This window comes from Salmo salar, chromosome ssa25 (assembly GCF_905237065.1).
Source record: "Salmo salar chromosome ssa25, Ssal_v3.1, whole genome shotgun sequence".
Lineage (NCBI taxonomy): Eukaryota > Metazoa > Chordata > Actinopteri > Salmoniformes > Salmonidae > Salmo > Salmo salar.
In genome coordinates, this window is record NC_059466.1 from 28,147,701 (window position 1) to 28,165,098 (window position 17,398).

At 47.3% G+C, this 17,398-nt stretch overlaps 1 long non-coding RNA gene across 2 annotated transcripts; it reads right to left on the reverse strand.

The window, feature by feature from the left end:
* Positions 1–16,025: 16,025 nt before the first annotated feature.
* On the reverse strand, positions 16,026–17,357 carry LOC106586412 (uncharacterized). Of its 2 annotated transcripts, none has more exons than XR_001324182.2 (3): positions 17,227–17,357; positions 16,702–17,081; positions 16,026–16,545 (listed from the first exon to the last, which is right to left on the reverse strand). It is a non-coding gene; the product is annotated as an uncharacterized lncRNA (long non-coding RNA). The 2 variants fall into 2 exon arrangements; XR_001324181.2 differs by having other exon boundaries at positions 16,702–17,084; positions 17,222–17,308.
* Between the last annotated feature and the right edge of the window lie 41 nt (positions 17,358–17,398).

Consider the following 17,398-nt stretch of genomic DNA (forward strand, 5'->3'; position numbering starts at 1 on the left):
CTACATGTACATAATTAGCTGAGGAAACAAATGCACAAGTAAACATATTGGTTGTGCACTCCAGTGTGGAAATGCATGCTTGCTAGCATCAGAAAAACTCACCAGTTTTGAACATCCAGAAAATATTCCACTACGCTCCTTCCCCTGTCTTCTTGACATTTTAATACAAATCTGTGATGATCAACAGTGCCAAACTAACAACGCTGCCACTTGAATGTCTTGATTGTATTTACAGCCACAATCTGGAGACCATGTGTTGGATATTTCTACCTGTGTGCAGATAGCAACAATAAGGATTAGCCACAATAATGGAATTTGCGGTTCATCTTCAAAATAAAAAAAAATCAACTAAATAAAATAAATAGTTAATGTGACAGGCAAAAAAGTAAAAATAAGTTGAAAACGCACTGTGGATGTATTAGACTGGAATTGCATTGGGGGAATACTTATATGCACTATACAGCCTAACCAATGGATGTTTCACCCATGTAACGGAGTATCAGCCTACTCAGTGACACTCACAGAACACAACTGTGTAGAGTTTACACAAATATTAGTGTAATGAGCCACATTATCCACTCAGCCTATTATACATATTGAACATACAGTACCAGTCAAAAGTTTGAACACACCTACTCATTCCAGGGTTTTTCTTTATTTTACTATTTTCTACATTGTAGAATAATAGTGAAGACATCAAAACTATGAAATAACACATATGGAATCACGTAGTAACCCAGAAAGTGTTAAACAAATGAAAATATATTTTATATATATATTATTATTTATTTTTTTCACCTTTATTTAACCAGGTAGGCTAGTTGAGAACAAGTTCTCATTTGCAACTGTGACCTGGCCAAGATAAAGCATAGCAATTCGACACATACAACAACACAGAGTTACACATGGAATAAACAAAACATACAGTCAATAATACAGTAGAACAGTGAGATACAGTGAGATTCTTCAAAGTAGCCACTCTTTGCCTTGATGACAGCTTTACACACTCTTGGCATTCTCTCAACCAGCTTCATGAGGAAGTCACCTGGAATGCATTTCAATTAACAGGTGTGCCTTGTTAAAGTTAATTTGTGGAATTTCTTTCCTTAATGCGTTTGAGCCAATCAGTTGTGTTGTGACAAGGTAGGGGTGGTATACAGAAGATAGCAATATTTGGTAAAAGATCAAGTCCATATTATGGCAAGAACAGCTCAAATAAGCAAAGAGAATCGGCAGTCCATCGTTACTTAAAGACATGAAGGTCAGTCAATTCAGAAAATTTCAAGAACTTTGAACGTTTCTTCAAGTGCTGTTGCAAAAACCATCAAGCGCTATGATGAAACTGGCTTTCATGAGGACCCCCACAGGAAAGGAAGACCCAGAGTTACCTCTGCTGCAAAGGATAAGCTCATTAGAGTTACCAGCCTTTGAAATCGGCAATTAACTGCACCTCAGATTGCAGCTCAAATAATTGCTTCACAGAGTTCAAGTAACAAGACACATCTCAACATCAACTGTTCAGAGTACACTGCGTGAATTATGGTCAAATTGTTGTAAAGAAACCACTACTAAAGAAACTACACTTTCAGGTTTCACTCAGACTACCTCGCCTCTCACATTGAGAATCATGTTGAATCTACACTTCCAGGATGTATCGCTCGTTCACCCTGTGTATGTTACCAGCCTCGAATCTGAACCTCTGCTACTCGGAGCATACTTGATGGATCGGTTACTCCCAATAATGGATTGAAAAACCAACCATGTATGGTCTTCTCCACTAACCACACTGTCTTCCCCTAACGCTAGCTGCAACGTAGTCATCCACGAGGGGTATCTGTCGAATGCACCCCTTGGGAAAAAGACGTTTCGAAACCTCTTTGTGCAGAATCTGATTCAAGGCGATATTAAGATATCTCGACACATTCCATCAGCAAACCTGAATGACCATTCTTTCCATGTTTTCGAGCCAGCAGTCTCTGTGAATGAGCAACCTCCCTCCTCCTTGAAGTTGTCCAATACTGTAGTTGAGATGAACATCTTATGCCCTTCAGACACTTTCGCAAGCACTGCGGCCGTCTCAGCAAGTTAAACATTGACGCGCAGAGTGTACTCTGCTTCCGATGATACATCTTCTGCTTTGTGGGGGACTGTCACCCCTTACAATTACACTAATGTCATTAGTCCCGCAACTGACCCAATGACTCCCACTGGTGAAACACCTTGTGATATCACAGACAGATATCCTCGTCTCAGTTCGCAGGTACTGAAGAGGTTGCCACACGTGAACGCTGTGATGACTGACAAGCCTTGACAGCCACTGAGTGTGTTGAAGCACAAACACCAGGAGATTTGGTTGAAAGGTTACCAGCCATTCTCATAACAACACGGCCGCTGACAACTCGTACATAGGGTTCGACCTTTTCGTTTGTGCCTCGGATATCAACACCACCCGATGGTGGGGGGGGGGTCCCGAGACACAAAGGGGGGAAATAGTAGCCCAGACCCATGATGAGGCTCATCGAGGCCGTGGGGGGGTCGAGACTACGTGCAACACTGTACGAGGCCGCCAGAGCAGAAAACAAATCTAGTTGTAAACTCCCCTATGAGAACAGTGAGGAGCAGTCAGACCACTAGACGGGGATAATCTTAGAACACATCTAAGAGATTACTGAGGTGTACCACACTGGTCGTAAAAGAAGTCCAGTGGACTTCCACCTCCAAAATAAATGGCAAAAATAGGTTCAACTACAATACAACTAGTAAAATGCTCTAATCATGTGTTCCGGTAGGATAATATTTCAGAATAAATCGGTAAGATAACTGGTCCCCTTGAGTACCAGTTCCAATGCCAGCACAGTCATTCCAGCAACAATCAGTAAGAGGAGTTAGTAGTCACTCAGATTGCAACACGTGTAAGGGAATCTCCAGAACACCCTTCTGATGGTCAACACACATGCCACTAATAAATAAATAGAAGTCATAAACCATGATCACACCGCGTACGACTGGTTCAGTGTTTAGAGAGTACTTCTGTGATGAGGTTAGCTCCTCCGTGGATAACATAGCTATGAAATAGACTCCTTCATACCTATCACCACCACAGTAGTAGACACATTGGGCAGCGGACATACGTCTTGAGGTCGACATCAATTCTTACTGACCTCCAGGCATCGAACTGGAAATTATCTGATGACGTCAGACTCATTCTGAACAGGTTGCAACCTACCAGGATACTTGGTTCTTTCCCTTGACATTTGCGCCTATGTACGCATAAACGTACAGTACAACAGAACATTTATTGAGGATTTATGCTCGGATTACTTAAGGGTCCAAACAAAATACCAGCCTGAGTAAAGTTGAAAATTTACTCTGAGGCCTTTGAGGCTACAGTACACACCAGTTTCTCCACATAGGTCCATTGGTCCTCCCTGTAGACTGCCCGAAGCTGGTGCCTTATAGCTGTAGACTTATCATGTAGTTATCAACTGAGAATAGTGCCCTAAGCAACACACTGCAAATTAGGAACACCCTAGAGATGAGATTAGACAATGCCATGATAGGGTCATTTTGCCAGGACCTTGGACGTATATAGAATACAGTCCAATTCGATTATTTTAGTGTGATAACACATTTTTTTGTATATCTTTTGTTTATGCTTTCATTCCTTTTCGTTTCAGTTCCTTTGACACTTAGGAAGTGATATAGCCATAAACAAAGTTCCCATACAACCATCACTTAGTGCCACAACGCCGCTCATTTGGGAAGAAATGTAATTATATATTTTGATTTTGTGAGTGTTGGACTGCTCCGCTTTCTGAGAACCTCCCAAGGTCAACCACCATATGGGGACTGCAACGATGATCCACAACCAGGACATCACAGGTTAGTTATTTTTATGTTGGTTTGCAACTTGCAGAATCCTTCCAAGTTGAATCCACCAGAGGGGGACTGCCATAACTCTCCTGTGATGATCTGAAGGATCAGGTTACAGTGGGTCTACAGCGTGCTCTCTCTCGTAGAGGGGAGAGCGGGAAGTCGGCTGTTTTATGGTCGGTCATAAAATACGCTGCCCCTATGCTCTGTAGTGTTCAAGATTGGCATGTAAACTGTGGAACACAGAGAGGCACATGGACATCAAAAGTTTGAATAATTAAACAATATTTCTATTTTTGAGAATGTGGGAGTGGTCCGTGGACACTTAAGGGACAGTCATGACGGGTGTGCTTCATTTGGTGATCTCATGAAGGACAGGAAACACTCATAACTATATCTCGTAAAGTGTACATTTCCCAGCTGTCAGGTGCACATCTAAATATTGTGAAACGTATGTGATTAAACATGAAACTATTTGTGAAAAGATGTAATGTGATGTTAACCTTCCAAATAAGAAAATATAGGTTTTCATATAAAGTTAACCAAATCAATGGCCATGCCCACGTGAGCATAGACATTACACGTCTGCCTCATGGAACCACCCTTTTCTCAGAAGTGTATAAAACCCACTCCTGACGAAATTTACATTAGACCAGAAAATATGGAGCTGACGCTACATGTTGAAATGGTTAAGAACTACAACTATATAGGCCACGGAGACCACACAGTTGTAGTTTTGGCTACATGGCTGGAAATGGTTAAACTCTGAGACTATTGATCACAACAGAATAAGAGCAAATCCTAGACGTAGTCTGCTGGAAATTACGTGAGTCTAGTACGAGAATACTGACAACCGCAGAAGCATCTATTCTATGCAACGACCATCTGTAGGCCTGACGTGTCCATTACAACAGACAGTATCCAGAGCCATGGAGAAAGCTACAACCATGAAGGACATTGTGACTTCTGGGGAAGTTAACCAGGGACTCTGTGATGAACTGACTCTCCAGCAGACGGACTGGCAATTCCAACAGAGAAGACAACAATGACATATGGGCGTAAATATATACATTGCAATTATTCTCAAATGAGAGGCCGCTCATGTGCAAAGGATTAGCATTTCAATTAATTGTAAAGGAGTGCGTAACTGGCTGCAGGGAAGTCAGGCGCAGGAGAGCAGAAATGGGTAGCAAACGGAGCCCTTTATTGAGGCGAACAAAACACGGCACTCAGAAACCTAAACACACACGGGTTACAATAACCTGGCGCAAACCAGCCTGGAGTACACATACATTTACATAATACAATTCCACACACAGACATGGGAGGAAACAGAGGGTTATATGCAAGACGAGTAATGAGGGAATGCAAACCAGGTGTGCGGGAAAACAAGACAAAACAAATGGAAAATGAAAGGTGGATCGGCGATGGCTAGAAGACCAGTAACGTCGACCGCCAAACGCCACCCGAACAAGGAGAGGGACCGACCTCGGCGGAAGTCGTGACAGTACCCCCCCTCCTCCGCTCGCCTGAAGCAGTTGTCCACCGCAGGAGCCTCGGTCTGACTCTGATGCCAAGGCGCCAGTACTGGCTGGTACCCCAGTACGCACTGGAAGGGGGAGAGGTTAGTGGAGGAGTGGCGGAGCGAGTTCTGAGCCATCTCGGCCCAGGGCACGAATGCCACCCACTCCCCCGGCCGGTCCTGGCAATAAGACCGCAGAAACCTACCCACATCATGGTTCAGTCTTTCCACCTGCCCATTACTCTCGAGGTGGAAACCTGAGGTAAGGCTGATCGAGACCCCCAGACGTTCCATGAACGCCCTCCAGACCCTCGAAGTGAACTGGGGAGCTCGATCAGACACTATATCCTCAGGCACCCCGTAGTGCCAGAAGATGTGTGTAAACAAGGCCTCCGCAGTCTGCAGGGCTGTAGGGAGACCGGACAGAGGGAGGAGACGGCAGGACTTAGAGAAACAGTCCGCAACGACCAGGATCGTGGTGTTACCCTGTGAGGGGGGAGATCGGTAAGAAAATCAATCGACAGGTGCGACCAAGGCCATTGTGGAATGGCTAAGGGGTGTAGCTTACCTCTGGGCAGATGCCTAGGAGCCTTACACTGGGCGCACACCGAGCAGGAGGAAACATAAACCCTCACGTCCTTAGCCAAGGTGGACCACCAGTACTTTCCACTCAAATAGCGTTCTGTCCGACCGAATCTGGATGACCAGAGGACGGTGATGTGTGAGCCCAATAGATCAGCCGGTCACGGACAGCAGACGGAACATACAGACGCCCAGCAGGACACTGGAGGGGAGCGGGCTCTGCACGTATCGCCTGCTCAATGTCCGCGTCCAGCTCCCACACTACCGGCGCCACCAGGCGGACAGTCAGGACAGTGCGTCTGCCTTCACATTCTGGGAACCTGGTCTGTAAGAAAGGGTGAAAACAAAACGGGTGAAAAACATGGCCCACCTTGCCTGACGAGGATTCAGTCGCCTCACTGCCCAGATGTACTCCAGGTTGCGGTGGTCAGTCCAGATGAGAAAAGTGTGTTTAGCCCGCTCAAGCCAATGTCTCCACGTCTTCAACGCTTTGACGACAGCTAACAGCTCCCGGTCCCCCACATCATAGTTCCGCTTCCGCTTCTAGAAGAAAGCACAAGAGCTTCGGTGGCGTGCCCGAGCGCTGAGAAAGCACGGCTCCTATCCCAGCCTCGGACGCGTCCACCTCCACTATGAATGCCAAAGAGGGATCTGGATGGACCTTTTTTGGTGCCCAAAAGCCCTGTCCGCCTCAACCTACCACTGCAGACGTACAGGACCCCCCTTCAGCAGTGAGGTAATGGGAGCAGCCACCTGGCCAAAACCCTGGATAAATCTCCGGTAGTAATTGGCAAACCCTAAAAATTGCTGCACCTCTTTACCGTGGTGGGAGTCGGCCCGTTATGCACGGCTGCAATGTGGTCACTCTCCATCTCCACCCCTGATGTGGAAATGTGATACCCTAGGAAGGAGACGGCCTGCTGAAAGAACAGGCATTTCTCAGCCTTGACGTACAGGTCATGCTCCAACAGTCGTCCAAATACCTTGCGCACCAAGGTCACATGCTCGGCGTGTGTAGTGGAGTATATCACAATGTCATCGATATACACCACTACACTCTGCCCGTGCAGGTCCCTGAAAATCTCGTCTACAAAGGATTGGAAGACTGATAGAGCATTCATCAACCTGTACGGCATGACGAGGTACTCATAATGAGGTGGTACTAAACGGCGTCTTCCACTCGTCTCCCTCCCGGATACGCACCAGGTTGTACGCACTCCTGAGATCCAGTTTAGTGAAGAAGCGCGTCTCGTGCATTGACTCAATCGCCGTGGCGATAAGAGGTAGCGGGTAACTGTACCTCACCGTGATTTGATTGAGACCTCGATAGTCAATGCACGGACGCAGACCTCCATCCTTCTTCTTCACAAAAAAGAAACTCGAGGAGGCGGGTGAAGTGGAGGACCGAATGTACCCCTGACGCAGGGATTCGTAGACATATGTCTCCATAGCCACCGTCTCCGCTTGCAACAGGGGATACACGTGACTCCTGGGAAGTGCAGCGTCTACCAGGAGATTTATCGCACAATCCCCCCGTCGATGGGGTGGTAATTGAGTCGCCTTCTTTTTACAGAAGGCGAGAGCCAAATCGGCATATTCTGGGGGAATGCGCACGGTGGAGACCTGGTCTGGACTTTCCACCGTGGTATCACCAACGGAAACCCCTACACACCTCACCGAGCACTCTCGCGACCACCCTGTGAGAGCCCTCTGTTACCAGGAAATGGTGGGGTTATGACGAGCCAACCAGGGAAGGCTTAGTACCACGGGAAATGCAGGAGAGTCAATGAGGAAGAGACTGATTCTCTCCTCGTGACCCCCCTGCGTCTCCATGGCCAGGGAGATGGTGGCTTCCCTGATTAACCCAGACTCTACTGGTCGACTATCCAGAGCGTGTACAGGGAAAGGTCTATCCACAAGAATAATGGGGATCCCTAAACTAAGGGTTAACGCTCTGTCGATAAAGTTCCCAGCTGCGCCTGAATCGACGAGCACCTTATGCTGGGAATGCGGGGAAAACTCAGGAAAACAAACAGGTACAAACAGGTGGACAACAGAGGACTGGATGAGAGTGGTGCAGACTCACCTGGGGTGACGCCAGAGTGCCCTGCCTGCTACCTCGACTCCCAGAGGGACCAACCCGGCACCGAACGGCAGTGTGCCCTCTGCGGCCACAGATGGTGCACGTGAAGGCCCCTCCTCCAGCCTCCCTACGTGCAGCCCCTCCCAGCTCCATGGGCACCGGAGCAGGAGTGCTGGAAGATGGAACCAACAGAGCCCCCTCTGGACGTCCGCGGGTGACCAGCAGGTTATCCAACCGGATGGACAGATCCACCAGTTGGTCAAAGGTGATGGTGGCATCCCTGCAGGCCAACTCTCGTTGGTCGTCCTCGCGCAGGCTGCATCGGTAGTGGTCGATGAGGGCCCTGTCATTCCATCCTGCTCCGGCGGCCAAGGTCTGGAATTCCAGTGCGAACTCCTGTGCGCTCCTCGTCCCCTGCCTCAAATGGAAGAGCCGTTCCCCCACCGCTCTCCCTTCGGGTGGATGGTCGAAGTTAGCCCAGAAGCGGCGGGTGAACTCCTCGAAGTTGTCCAACGCCACATTTCCTTCTTCCCATACGGCGTTTGCCCACTCCAGAGCTCTCCCCGAGAGGCATGAGACGAGGGCGGACACTCTCTCCCTTCCCGAGGGAGCTGGGTGAACGGTGGCCAGGTATGTCCAGTTGTAGGAGGAAGCCCTGGCACTGTGCTGCCGTCCCGTCATACTCCCTGGGAAGGGAGAGACGCATCCCACTGGAACTGGATCCGGACGTGACGGGTAGAGGTAACCCCGGTTGCGCTGGTCGAGGCGCTGGAGACACTTCCTGTCTCTCCCAGCGGTCCATGGTCTGGACAACGCGATCCATCATGGCACCGAGGTGATGCAGCATTGCTGAGTGTTCCTGGACGCGCTCCTCGACTCCTCTGACCGGGGTACCTGCTCCTGCTGACTCTATGGTGGGTGGGTGGGTGGGTTTATTCTGTCAATGGTGTGTGTACTGGGAGCGGAGTCAGGTGCAGGAGAGCAGAGAGTTGTGAACAGGCGCACACTTTATTTAGGCAGGAGAAACCAACAGACGGACGCCACTGCATCGAAACCTCCATCCAATATGCCAAAGTCCAAAAATGCGCAAACAGTCACAATAATAAAGTACAAACAAATAAACATACCTCGTGAATATAAAACACGGAATAAACGCACACCAGAAATAGCGCATCAAAAATGACATGTAACACGAAACAGTCACACACAAAGACATGAGGGGGAACAGAAGAATAAATACATGTAGTGTGATTGGGGAATGAAAACCAGGTGTGCAGGGAACAAGACAAAACTAATGGATAAATGAAAAATGGAGCGGCGATGGCTAGAAAGCCGGTGACGTCGACCGCCGAACGAACAAGGAGAGGAGCCGACTTCAGCGGAAGTCGTGACAATTAGGCTGCATGTATTTTTAGATATAGACCTATTATAAATGTGTATTATTGTAGCGTCACCATCTTTATTGCAGGAATAAATACAAATAAACACAGCTTTAAACTACATATTCATTTGACAGAGGTAATGAACTGCCCACTGATCAGCACAGCAATTTATAAAACAGGACCATGTTTGCTAAACAAGTGTTTCTGAGCTTATGCCAATATTACACAGGTAAGCTAACGATTACAGAAATCAGGAATGGAGACATGCTCTATAGAGTTCTATGTATGCACTTCCTTAATATTAGATTTTGTGCACCAGCTGTTATTGACAAATAGACACAGACCGCCACTCCTTGTCTTACCGGAAGCAGCTGTTCTATCTTGCTGATGCACGGAAACTGTATGTTATCCTTGTTGTTGTTCAGCCACGATTCGGTGAAACACAAGATATTACAGTTTTTAATGTCCTGTTGGTAGGATAGTGTTGATCGGAGCTCATCCAGTTTATTATCCAATGATTGCACGTTGGCTAATAGGACTGATGGTAGAGGTGGGTTACCCACTCGCTGTCGGATTCTTAAAACGGCAGCTATCTCCTCCGGCACCATTATTTAAGAGTATGAATTAGGATGTTTGAGAAGGTTTGAATCCTACGCATACTGCATACACATTGTTTGAAGTACAATAGACCAAAATAGCTCCTGTAGTAGGTCAAAGCTGTGTGTTGGAAAACCATGGTAGAGCAGGCATTGCAGTGCATGGAATTTCCTTTATTTTTCAGCTTCAGACCACTGCTTACTTAGAATGTAGTTTTAGTGAATCTAGAGTCAGACACATCAAACTTTTCACCTAGTCAGGTCAGGATTTGAACCAGCAACCTTTTGCTTACTGGCCCAATGCACTTAACCAGTAGGCTACCTGCCACCCTAATAAGTGTGATTAGTCCTAAATACATCACAGTACACAGTCCTGGGAGATGAGCTATCAGCAGCGGAATTGACATTCAATATACAGAATAATGACTACCATCATAGGAGATCTAGGGAAGGAGGCCTAAAACACCACTCTCATTTGCAGTGCATTATTTTACACTTACGGATGAAATAACGTGTTCTGTTGGTTTAATATTAATATGAAAACTGTTATAGTTATTGGAGGTGTTTGTCTTTCCATCACCAAACCATTTATTGTTGTTTCTACCTCCTCTTTGCTGCATGGAAAATGTCCTTTCAGGCCATGGTTTTTTAGTTTGTGTTGAGGTCTGGAAGCCAGAGGCTAGATCTGGTAATGTAGCGTGGTCTCCATAAATCAGGCACAGAATTTTGGAAAAACATGGTTAGAAAAATCATAATTGTGTCATAATGTTTCCATGAGTAATCCAGAGCTTGTTCGAGTTTTGTGACCCCAACCTTATTCAGCAGCCAGGGGAGGGCTCACCACCAGTGTGTCTGTGTGTTAGTCAGAAGCCAGTGGTCACCAGCAGCACATATGGAAGAACACTCAGTGGAAACGGTACAGAAAGAGGAAGCCCAGGAGGGGTCCACAGACAGACACACGGGAAGACAGGCAGCAAGGGTGACTGGAAGGATGTTAGGTGAAAGAGTGACAGGAAACAAAATCATGTGCTGTTGTCTTGACAACCATAGTTGACAACCAATCCAGGTTGCATCACATCCGGCCGTGATTGGGAGTCCCGTAGGGCGGCGCACAATTGGCCCAGCGTCGTCCGGGTTTGGCCGGGGTAGGCTGTCATTGTAAATAAGAATTTGTTCTTAACTGACTTGCCCTGTTAAATAAAGGTAAAATAATAATAATAATAATAAATGGTGCTGTTGTGTTGATAACCATGGTGGTAACTATGTGGTCAGGGAAAGAACTACAGAATGAAAGCTCACTACACAGGGGGGTCTGTCTTCACTGCAGAGCTTGTTAAAAATACGTTTGGGATAAACTGAATCATGGTTCATATGGAATTTTTGATACCTCAATATACTTCTATCCCATTTAATCACTTATAATGGTTTGGGACACCTGGGACCAAGGTGCGACTGCCTGATATGGTTCACACCAAGCCCACACCATCCCACACCAGCCTGACACGGGCTAGCCCTCAGCAAGCCCAACACGGGCTAGCCCACACCAAGGCCAACATGGGCTAGCCCTCAGCAAGCCCACATCAGCCCAACATGGGCTAGCCTGCACCAAGCCCAACATGGGCTAGCCCACACCATGCCCACATCAGCCTAACATGGGCTAGCCTACACCAAGCCCAACACAGGCTAACCCACACCAAGCCCAACACGGGCTAGCCCACACCAAGCCCACATCAGCCTAACATGGGCTAGCTTACACCAGCCCAACACTGGCTAGCCCACACCAGCCCAACACCGGCTAGCCCACACCAGCCCAACACAGGCTAGCCCACACCAGTCCAACACAGGCTAGCCCACACCAGTCCAACACAGGCTAGCCCACACCAAGCCCAACACAGGCTAGCCCACACCAAGCCCAACACAGGCTATCCTACACCAAGTCCACACCAGCCCAACACAGGCTAGCCCACACCAGCCCAACACCGGCTAACCCACACCAGCCCAACACAGGCTATCCTACACCTAGCCCAACACAGGCTATCATACACCAAGCCCACACCAGCCCAACACAGGCTAGCCCACACCAAGCCCAACACCGGGCTAACCCACACCAGCCCAACACAGGCTATCCTACACCTAGCCCACACCAAGCCCAACACAGGCTATCCTACACCAAGCCCACACCAGCCCAACACAGGCTAGCCCACACCAGCCCAACACAGGCTAGCCCACACCAGTCCAACACAGGCTAGCCCACACCAGTCCAACACAGGCTAGCCCACACCAAGCCCAACACAAGCTAGCCCACACCAAGCCCAACACGGGCTAGCCCACACCAAGCCCACATCAGCCTAACATGGGCTAGCTTACACCAGCCCAACACTGGCTAGCCCACACCAGCCCAACACCGGCTAGCCCACACCAGCCCAACACAGGCTAGCCCACACCAGTCCAACACAGGCTAGCCCACACCAGTCCAACACAGGCTAGCCCACACCAAGCCCAACACAGGCTAGCCCACACCAAGCCCAACACAGGCTATCCTACACCAAGTCCACACCAGCCCAACACAGGCTAGCCCACGCCAGCCCAACACCGGCTAACCCACACCAGCCCAACACAGGCTATCCTACACCTAGCCCAACACAGGCTATCCTACACCAAGCCCACACCAGCCCAACACAGGCTAGCCCACACCAAGCCCAACACCGGCTAACCCACACCAGCCCAACACAGGCTATCCTACACCTAGCCCACACCAAGCCCAACACAGGCTATCCTACACCAAGCCCACACCAGCCCAACACAGGCTAGCCCACACCAGCCCAACACAGGCTAGCCCACACCAGTCCAACACAGGCTAGCCCACACCAGTCCAACACAGGCTAGCCCACACCAAGCCCAACACAAGCTAGCCCACACCAAGCCCAACACAGGCTAGCCCACACCAAGCCCACATCAGCCTAACACCGGCTAGCCCACACCAGCCCAACACCGGCTAGCCCACACCAGCCCAACACAGGCTAGCCCACACCAGTCCAACACGGGCTAGCCCACACCAGTCCAACACCGGCTAGCCCACACCAGCCCAACACCGGCTAGCCCACACCAGCCCAACACAGGCTAGCCCACACCAGTCCAACACAGCTAGCCCACACCAGCCCAACACCGGCTAGCCCACACCAGCCCAACACGGGCTAGTCCACACCAGTCCAACACGGGCTAGCCCACACCAAGCCCAACACAGGCTAGCCCACACCAAGCCCAACACAGGCTATCCTACACCAAGTCCACACCAGCCCAACACAGGCTAGCCCACGCCAGCCCAACACTGGCTAACCCACACCAGCCCAACACAGGCTATCCTACACCTAGCCCACACCAAGCCCAACACAGGCTATCCTACACCAAGCCCACACCAGCCCAACACAGGCTAGCCCACACCAGCCCAACACAGGCTAGCCCACACCAGTCCAACACAGGCTAGCCCACACCAGTCCAACACAGGCTAGCCCACACCAAGCCCAACACAAGCTAGCCCACACCAAGCCCAACACAAGCTAGCCCACACCAAGCCCAACATGGTCTAGCCCACACCAAGCCCACATCAGCCCAACATGGGCTAGCCTACACCAGCCCAACACAAGCTAGCCCACATCAAGCCCAACATAGGCCAGCCTACACCAGCCCAACACAGGCTAGCCAAAATCAAGCCCAACACAGGCTAGCCCACACCAAGCCCAACACAGGCTAGCCCAAACCAAGCCCAACACAGGCTAGCCCACACCAAGCCCACATCAGCCCAACATGGGCTAGCCTACACCAGCTCATCACAGGCTAGCCCACATCAAGTCCAACATAGGCCAGTCTACACCAAGCACAGATATATCATAATGTAGAGGTGAGGAAGCATTAGTATATTTGGGGGCATGGTTTACAAATACCCCAATTCATATTGTTTAGTTAAAAAGGAATACAAGAAAATCATTGCTGACACCATTGAAACGAATGAGGGTCGGAACTTCAAAGCCAATTACCTTGGAATCATCTTTTTTTCAGTTTTAATTTCACAAGGTCTTTTTGTAAAACCGTTACTGTGTATGTCGTTCCAATTTTAGTGTTCTGTTGTCTGAGGTTAACAAAAAATGATATTGTGGAAATTAAGTCTGTTAAAGGACTTTGGTAATTGCATGTGATATATGAGAAACTGGAGTTTCTCTGGCAAATATATGTATGTGATAGTAACAACTTTGTCTTTAAGATAAAATGTAACAGGCAGCCAATCCATTTTTGTTTTAGCTGAAGTGAAGGTTGTCTTTGGGCCAATGTGGAGCCAATGAGCAAAGGCACATCGACCCAATGTGGGCAGCCTACATGGGTCCAATGTTTTAACCCACTTTGGGCACACATCGTGCTAATTTGGACATGTTTGCTAGTCTAGTCAAAAATCTCCCAGAAGACCGCACGTAACGTCCTGACAACTGGTAAAACCAATTTTCCATACCGCAGAGCTCTTTAAAAAGCAGTTTAGGAGAAACTGAATCATGTTGATATTAATGGTTCGTGTCAGTTTTTTTTTTTTATATTTCAATTCACAAGACCAATTCCCACCTCCAGCTGTGTGCTTTACTGTTGCAGTGTTGCCATGTGAGTGAGACATACTTCACGTCAACTTGTATACTCTGTTGCTTCAGGAAGCATTCATGTGCACTCTTGCAAAATCAAACAGCCTGAGAGAAAACATATTTAATATATTCTGTAAGTATTTCTATTTTGTGTGAATGTACTTCAGACATTTTGTTGGTCAGACAGAGAACAACACACAAACTTTAACATATCATTCACCTGTCAAAATACAGCCTACGTGTGTGATGACAGTGGGGTAGCTTACCTGTGTCCAGCCACCTCTGATTCAGTCTGTAGCATCCATCTCCATGATCCCATAATAGGGTCAAGGTGAGCGTTATGAATGTAGACAGACTGTTCACATGCACCTCTTTGAGTGTACGTTTAACTTTGACTCAAATGTCAGTAAAGTCTGTTCACATGCAGCTCTATACCTGTGATAGGGAAGCTTCCCTACGGCAAGAATGGAGGACTAAGTCTGTGTGTGTGTGTGGTGTGTGGGTGTGTGAATGTGCAATGTATCTATTGTGTGTCTACATGCGTGTGTTGTTCTCTGTTTAATCTCTATGTTCTGCAGTTCTGTCAAATGTTGCCAGAGGGGAAAGTACTACAGTAGCAGCACCTCATCCTGCAGTTACTGTCAGATCAGGTAGGGAGTGTACAGCTTGAGATAGCACACAGAGAGCCAGGCAGACGTACAGATGTATGATCTTAATTTGATCACTCTTTTGTTGCAGAGAATTTTCTGCGCCGCAGGAAATGCAGATGAGCTTCATGATTGACATAAATTCACTGAAAACCTGCACTAACACATGGTTACAGTATATTAATGGTATTGCACTTTTCATGTAGTCTAATTTTGGATAGCTAATAGCCTAACCACAGATCAAGCAACATTATGGACTAAACGTTAAAATCCTGTTGCTGCAGGATTATTTTGCTGTGACAATACTGGTCAAATTAAGATCCAACACCTGGACGTCTAACACCGTAACGACCCACCCTGAAACCAGGACAAAGCCACTGAAGGGCCTTTGCATTCATGTATACATTATGGATGTTTCTGAAGTACATCTTCTAAGCGGAACGTTCACGACATTTAGGTTTGTCTGAAGAAATGCTTTGTGTTGAATGGTTCATTCATGTTCATGCAGACAATGTATTATACTATTTATACTGAGCCCAGCCACAATGTGTACACAGGTCAGGGGGTTCAGTCTCTCCATTCTGCCTCTCTCTCTCTCTTTCTCACTCTCTCAATTCAATTCAATTCAAAGGGCTTTATTGGCATGGGAAAAATATGTTTACATTTCCAAAGCAAGTGAAATAGATCATTAACAAAAGTGAATTAAACAATCAAAAATGAACAGTAAACATTACACTCACAAACATTTCAAAGGAATAGAGATATTTAAAATGTCATATTATGGCTGTCTCTCTCTCTCTTTCTAAACAACATAATCTGCCATTTAAGGGGTCTCTCCATTCCGCTCTCAGTTGATCTATTGTGTTCATTTCTAAAACACCCAATTACACCATGTTGGCCCATAGTGTTGCCAAGCAACAAGTGAGGAAAATACTGGTAACATCAAACCCATAAAAACATCAAACCCATTTTCACTGGACTGAGATAACTAATACCTTGAGAATCTCACAAAGCTAATGAAAAAAATTAACATCTCAATTGTTTCAAGAGCAATTGTTCCTTTCCCAGTATCTACTCTCAATGTTTGCAGCTAAGCATCTTAGTTTTATGGCACCATAAACAACACGAATCTCCTGGACAGTACCTGGGAGCACAATACTTTGCCAGACACACACCTAGAGTAGCCTCCATTATTCAGCAGGACAGAGTGGAGTGGTGGAGCTACATGGGATGGTATGCTGCAATGGTAGGAGAGAAGTGTAAAGGATTTGATTAATATAATGTCACAGTGGGAGGCCATGGATGCAGAATACTGTACACTCATTTACACTGGTGTTTCAGAATGTTACCCTGTTGGAAGGCTCAATAAGGGATGAACAAACAAACACTCTTACCTGCATGGGATGACTACGTCAGAGCCAGAGGGAGTCCGTATCCCTGTATCCCTTCAGCTCTCTCAAATTAACTCTGCTCCTCTCCAGTTGTACCTACCTTTCTTTATCTAACTCTCACTCTTTATCTCTCAGCTCATACATTGCAGTCCTCTTTCCAGTATCCCTCTTTTTCTCGTCACTTAACTCCAATCCTCTCTTCTCTGTCTTGTCCCCTCTCTCTTCATTTCAGTGCATCATGTGCGCTATGACCGCCATATTTTCAGTAATAGAAAATAATGTTCGAACTGCACATGCTGGATGTCTCGCATGGGGAGGATGTTGGACTGGTAAAGAAATGCTCAATTTGCCACTGATCCTCAACATTTTTGGGTGCCCTTGAGCTGCTGGTGGAAAAGTAATTCCTTTTAGAATCTAAGACTGGAAGACTTACACTCTCGTCTCTAACATGTACGTTGTGCTCAACATTTTCGAACAGGCCCATTGCAAGTTAGAATGTTGCATTAACTTCAGTTTAACTTACTTTACCTGTTGTCCGCTGATGTTTTCATTATGAGACAAAGTATCCACAGGGAAGTAATATTAGCCCGACTTTCATTGTGCTGGTCTCTATATGGTTTTGTCGGTTTGTATTTCCGTTTTTGTATTTTCAATAATGACACAATTCACACTCGACATAAAAGCTTGCACAATATGTAAA